This window comes from Epargyreus clarus, unplaced genomic scaffold (genome assembly GCF_041222505.1).
Source record: "Epargyreus clarus isolate Ecla_fem2 unplaced genomic scaffold, WU_Ecla_fem_2.2 ptg000014l, whole genome shotgun sequence".
Lineage (NCBI taxonomy): Eukaryota > Metazoa > Arthropoda > Insecta > Lepidoptera > Hesperiidae > Epargyreus > Epargyreus clarus.
Genome location: NW_027332222.1, coordinates 2620748 through 2627615, shown reverse-complemented (window position 1 = coordinate 2627615; position 6868 = coordinate 2620748).

The following is a 6868-nucleotide window of genomic DNA, read 5'->3' as shown; positions in this document are numbered from 1 at the left end:
TTTTGCAAGACTTGAAGGACACACAAGTATCTATCCACCTCCTGCAACTTTATAAGGTGTTTCAAATAGTTCTTAGATCTAAAATCATCAGAAATTAATTTTCACTTACTCTAAACCTGCACTGTAAGAGTTCCGAAAAAAAAATTTTTTTTCAAGTGTTTTTTTTTTTATAATATAAGAGTAGCAGACGAGCATGCAGTCCACCTGATGGTAAGTGGCTACTGCCGCCCATGGACATCTGTAATCAACCCCAGATAGGATTAGACATTCCTACCTGAGGTCGGCCACAGATGCGCCGCTACCCCTGAGGACTAAGCTGGAACGCCTCGGAAAAGTATGTCTCCCTTATCACACCCTTCAAACCGGAACACAGCAGCGCCTAACACTGCTGTTATTAGGTAGAAATAGGTGTCGCGGTGGTGCCGCCGGAGTCGAACCACAAAGGGTTCTACCGCCAAGTGTGTGTAAAGTTTACCAGTCCGCACTTGGCCCGAGCGGTGGACTACGATCTAAACCACTCACACTTTGAGAGATGACCCGCGCCCAGCAATAGGACAGCAGTGCGTTGACAACAATACGCCATAGTTTTGAAAAATCAGTGATGCGCAGGATTCCGAGTTTATGACCACTAGACTTTTACTACTTATAATCCTACTTGCTACCTACAATGCTATTCGGGTGTAATTACCGATGGCAATTTGCCATAAAGACATTACTATCAAGCGTAAGTACTGTATGGTCGTTAGAATCTTTGGATTCTCAAGGAAACTTCATAAAACCTACTCTCTCGGTTAAATCACGTTAAAGAGCTCACGATATGAAATAGGGGCAATAAATTCATCACTATAAGAATGGAAGTATTCCTGAGAGACGATAAAGACATTAAATCACTTTACGACGCAGTAAATCTAGCTCCCTACTTCGTTCCCCTCATTTCTCAAGTGGTGTGGACTGTATTGTAAGGAGGTGGACGGCGATTTGTATCGAGCCGATTGGACTGCTTATAAGTACTTTTCAAAGAACTTTTGGCGATTTTTTTTCGAAAATGGTAATAATGAAAATGATTTCAACAATATTTTGTTTGAATTTTGTTTGTCTTACAGTTTAAAATCTAAAAATTTGCATTTTTGGGGTGGTCATTATAGGAATTAAAAGTGTTAGTAGTAGGAATTTGTGGTAATATACGTAACTTTTTGCCGCATTACACATTCAGGCAATGTGGTGCGGTATGCTCCTACCCTTCCCTTCAGGGGAGACCTAGGAGTGAAGTGTTCTGTGAAGGCGGACCCTTGCCCTCTTGCTACCCTTGCTACACCTATTTCTGACTAATAACAGCAGTGTTAAGAGCTGATTATGTTCTGGTATGGAGAGGGTGGTAAGGGACTTATCTGTGGCGTTTTAACTTTGTCCTCAGCGGTACCATCGCAATTGTGACCACTTTATCGCTTATCTTATGAGTTAACGGTCAACAGATGTCCATGGACGACAGGGGCATTTACCACCACGTGGATTGCATCTCGTTTGCTAGTTTTATAAAATGTTATACATTAAAAGCATTGTTTTAATTGATTAGTATACAATGTAGCATAAAATTGTTTGCCGTAACGGTGGAAGTATCGATAGTGAACAGGCAATAAATCATGTTATAGCTCTGTAAATCTTATCCGCCCGTGCACTTCCGCTCCTCTATAAAGCGACCTCGATTGCATTATAAACGCTGAGTGAAATGAATTGATGTATAGTATTCTTCTCTATAAAACGACTATTGAATGATTGATCGGTAACTCAGAACTTAAACCGATGAGCTTGAAATGTAGCAGATGTTTTTCTCCTAAGGAGTAATGGAGTGCCTTAGTGCTCAAGTCCTTTAGCTTCAGAAGTAATTGAGCACTAAGGAAGGATTGTATTAAGCTTCAGAACCGAATTAGGTACCGAATGGCTGACGAATATATTTGGTAAAAATATGAGCTTAAATGTCTGTTACTGACCCATTGGTAAGCACAAGGGAGCCCCGCTCACAAATATAATACTCGTACAATCACTTTTGTGTATAGTAAGATATAATACATAATATGAAATAAAATGAAATATATTTATTTTGTATAGGCCACCGACGGCACTTACAAATTGTCAGTTACAATATTTTTCTTAAACTACTACCGGATCGGAACGCGACGAATAGAACGTGTGGCAACCCTATACATAACATATTATACCTACATCCGATTCTTCACGACGCGGGCAGAGAGGAAGACAAACAAGAGCCATATGTGCTCTCCACTCAACCCTCTCAGTGAGACCGCTAATGTACTTTATAGGTAGCATTATTACATAAAGCGTTCCAAGCGAACAAATGATTTGATTGTTCGTTTCATTTTATTTGTAAGTTATCATATATTTGTCTTGTTATATTTAGTTCATCAGGGAATCTTAAGGGCCTGTGCTCATTGTCGTCCGAAACGAGATTTTATGCGACGAAAATAATTACACATACATAAACACTATGAATATAAATTAGAATTGGGCATACCGCATCTACTGTGCCGCAGCTTTGTTTTTTATCGACGATATTAATTATTGTTTCATACTGTTATAGTCCACGTAAAACTGCTAGTCCGCTCTGAACTAACTAGCAGTTTGGCGCGGACTATACAAATGAATAAACAATTAACAGTGGCCCACAGAATAATGCCGGGTGAACCCAGACTTTTCGTCATACTAAATACTATATATACCTGTATGCGATTAATGTTATGATTCTCCTGCTTTTGAAGTATATTCGATACCATATTGTCTAATGTTTCTACTTAATAGGAACAATTACATTTAGCACTATAGACTTCACACGATTTTGAGAAGATGAAAAAGTTTCAGGATCGCTCTTCATTCACGATATTTACTTCGCCGGTAATGTACTTGCATTACCGGCGAAGTAAATATATATAATGAATTCGTAATAAGCTCATTATCTCGAAGGATCGTGCTTTAATTAATTTACTAATTAAAGGCAGAAGCCTCAGAATACGTAGGTAATACTTATGTATATGTAATGTAGATTTTCAGGGTTCCGTGTCTGGGTGCCAACGGAATCCTATTACTAAAGCTCCGCTTGCCGTTCTGAATCACAAGCATAGGGATGTACCTATCTCTTGAAGAGTAATAGATAGAGGTTTCAATTTTTCACAAAATATTTATTACTACTCGTATAAGTGCTATAATAACAAAAAATTTAAGTTACATAAAGTTAACTAGTAATTTAAAAAAAACGACCTTAAAAATAACCGAAAAGTGAAGTAGGGTAGCCTATTACACTTCCAAAATTTAGACATATCAACAACACCTTATATTCTGTTAAAATTTATTTAGCCGCTTGGGTTATAAGACATGGCAAAATATAAGACATACTTAGGTACATAGAAACACGAATACGCTCGAAAAAAAATATCTTCCACAGTCGGGTAAAAATTATGGGAATTGGGGACTGTACAGACAATACAAGAAACAAGCTTTTTCAAGCATTTTTCTGTTTTTGTTCAATCTCAATAATAAATACACACAAACGTCTAACACTGGTACGGATCACTACGTAATCGACCAACTCGCACTTGGCCTATTTTAATAATGTAAATATATTTCCATTACCTAACGTCTTATAAATGTTACACAACACTTCTCTCCGCCCACTAAAATATACTGTAATAGACCTTAAGAATTTCATAAACAGAAACATCTCAGAAATTCGCTAATGACAAAATTTCTGTGCTTATTTACAGAAACATTCAAATAGTGTGCCGATTTTAGATATTATTTCATTCATATTCTAAAGGCTAGTAACTAAATTGATGTTATTTAATTATCGAGGTCTTTTCGTTTATGATATTTAAATATTGGGAATGTATTTGATTTTTGCTTTGGGAAAGGCTTTGCTTTTTATTTCAACATATATTTATGTCAGAATGATGAAGGTGAAATATAACTATTAGAATTTAATGAAGTTTACACATCTTTCATATTTTTGTTTGATTCATACTTGCGTTTACAAATGACGGATCATAGAATATTTTTGTGAAATTGTTGAAACAAATAAGCTTATACCTACTTAGTTCGTTTGTTATTCACAGCTTGTCAATACTGCCCACGGACGATTAATGGTAATCAACCCGAAATAATCTTGGATTTAATATAAGGACTAAGTTAAAATGCCTTGTGTATCTATATTTTTTTAGAACGTGGCAGATACGCTGCCCTATTTTTAGATCATACTACAGAAATTAGAGTACTGTAAAGTTTAAGTTAGCTATAACTATGCTAGTTTCTATGACAGTGGTGTCTCTGTCGTCGTATCACGAAGGATTCTACTACTTTTAAATACGTGCTCACAAACATAAATTCTATTTTTAATTTCCTATGCTTTATACTCTCCATCCATCCATCTCTGGGCAAGGGCGCCCCAATACCAACTTAACCCACTTGACTTCGTGCAGAAACGCGCGATCCGAATCGTCAACGACACAAGGACCTCCGATCGGTTACAACCTTTAAGCTTGCGGAGGGTTATAGGTTCCCTCTGCGTGTTCTACCAGTTTTACAATGGTGAGTGTACCGAGGAACTATTTGAACTGGTGCCTACGTCACCATTGCTCCATCGCACCACTCGTCGAAGAATGATGTTCCATCCACACCAACTGGACTCGTGGCGGTCCTCAGTTTGCTCGGACGTTCTTGCCACGAACTTGCAAGATGTGGAATTAACTTCCTTCTGAAGTATTCCCGGAGCGTTATGATGGGGCTCTTCAAAAAAGGTGCAAAAAGAGCTCTCCTTCAAAGCCGGCGATGCATTGGCGACTCCTCTGGTGTTGCAAATTTTCATAGGCGACGTTGACTACTTTCCATCAGGTAACCTGTCTGCTCCATCGTTAGGCTCAAAAAAAATACTCACCCCATCGGGATCTTCCACTAGGTGCGGCCCGAGCGACGCAAGTGTGCTCCACTTGCATGACGGCGGCGCGCGCGCAGCGCACCGCTTGTGCGCCTTGTACTTGCAGAGCTCGCAGGCGAGCGCGTGCGCGGTGCCGAGCGCGCCGAGCGGCTCGCGGCACACGTTGCAGAACGTCGGCCGGGCGTGCGTCGCCGCGTACCTGCGGGAGTGTGCGGTTGGCTTTATATCTGTCACGTATAATTATATGCTTTTTAGTATACCTACGAACGTGTAAAACAGATATCCTAAATTATACTAAAATTTAATGCCGTGTAAACGCTTGAGAGTTTTTTAAAAAGAAGTATTTTGACATAATTTCAAAAATACTAGTCAAATAATAGGAGGGCAAATCAGATAAAAAGTATTTAAAGGAAGAGTAAGTAAACGTTATATACTGCGACGGATTAGCCATTAATAGATTTTCTTCCTTTTCCATTAGAAATTCTGTGTATTTTTTGTCACAAAAGATATTTATGTTCAGAATATAAAAATGCAAGCATACGTAAAAGGTTATTTCTTGTGTAGGTTTCTAAAGATAAATTTAAATCAAATTTAGAGTAAGATCTCAAAATACACGTTCTATATTAAGAAACGGTTGCGGAGTGCTCTATAACGGGGAAATCGAATCAATGTCTGATAGCGGATGGGTTCAGCTCTCGCTAAAATAGCTCCCTAATAGGTGCAGAACATTATATTAATTGTAGTCATTATATGCCTCCATTAAATGTGCATCTATTATATTTAATGTTAAGTATAGTTAATTATTTTAGAGTCCACTTTGTGACAGTGAAGTTAGCGCTGTTCTGGGTCTAAATGTTTAGAACCCAGATCCCAATGCGACTAGCTCACCTAAAACATAGATTAAGTATGTATGTATGTATGCATGTATGGCAGAATACTGGACAACTTTTGGGTAAGTATAATCCATACAAGTGTATGTGTGACTATGTAATTATGATCATGGATACGATTTCATGAATATTCCTAATTTAATTTCTTTATCATTGTCGAATGAAATAAGTCATATCAATGGATATTTTTAGACGTTGATAATAGTAGGTACAACAACACCGTCGTCCCTGTAGTTCCGGGACTAGAATAGGGCTACGCTAACTCCTGCCTGTCGTAAGAGGCGACTAAAAGGGGGCTTCCGGGGTTGCGGGTGGCAAGAGTGGGAGCTCTAGCCTTCCAGTAAGCAATCCCAGGAAGGACGGCGGTATGTGTGGTCGCATACCGTCGTGTACACCAAATGGTGCGGGAGGAGCGAAAACTGCTCCCCCAGGGTAGAGCCCAATAGGGGCATCGCGCTTGGAGGACTCCGGTTGCGTTCCGTCGGAGATCCCGGAGTTCTCTAACAAGCGTTGAGGACGGCCTCCGGGGGGGTTTTAGTGCAGTAAGAATCCCACATAACCCGGCGTCGCTCCCACGTCATCGGGTACCTTTTGAAGGTTTCCCTCTCGTTAAGAAAAAAAAAGGTACAACAACACCGTTACATAGCGACTTCTCAATATACTAATTTGTATTGAATGCAACAGGTATGACTTGCGTTGAATCTGTGTAGATAATTTTGTAGCGTTGTGGCTATGGGCTAGCTTGATTGGCGACTGCCAGGGGCGCAAAGTTCGGGGGGCGTATTTTGTCAGCTCGACATAACATTATTTATATTACAAACAATAGGTTGGCAAAAAAGATCTCCAAGATTTTGAAAGTAGAAAAGGATATTTAAGAATTTTAACTATATTAAGTTTCCGGGGGCGTCAATTTTAAATCTTGCCAGGGCCGCAGAATTTCAAATAAGCAAGATAGAGCATACAACCCTAATTACGACCCATCGTGTAGGTGTATCATTCAATTGGCAGAATTTGGTTTGCTTCAATATTTTATCCGAGA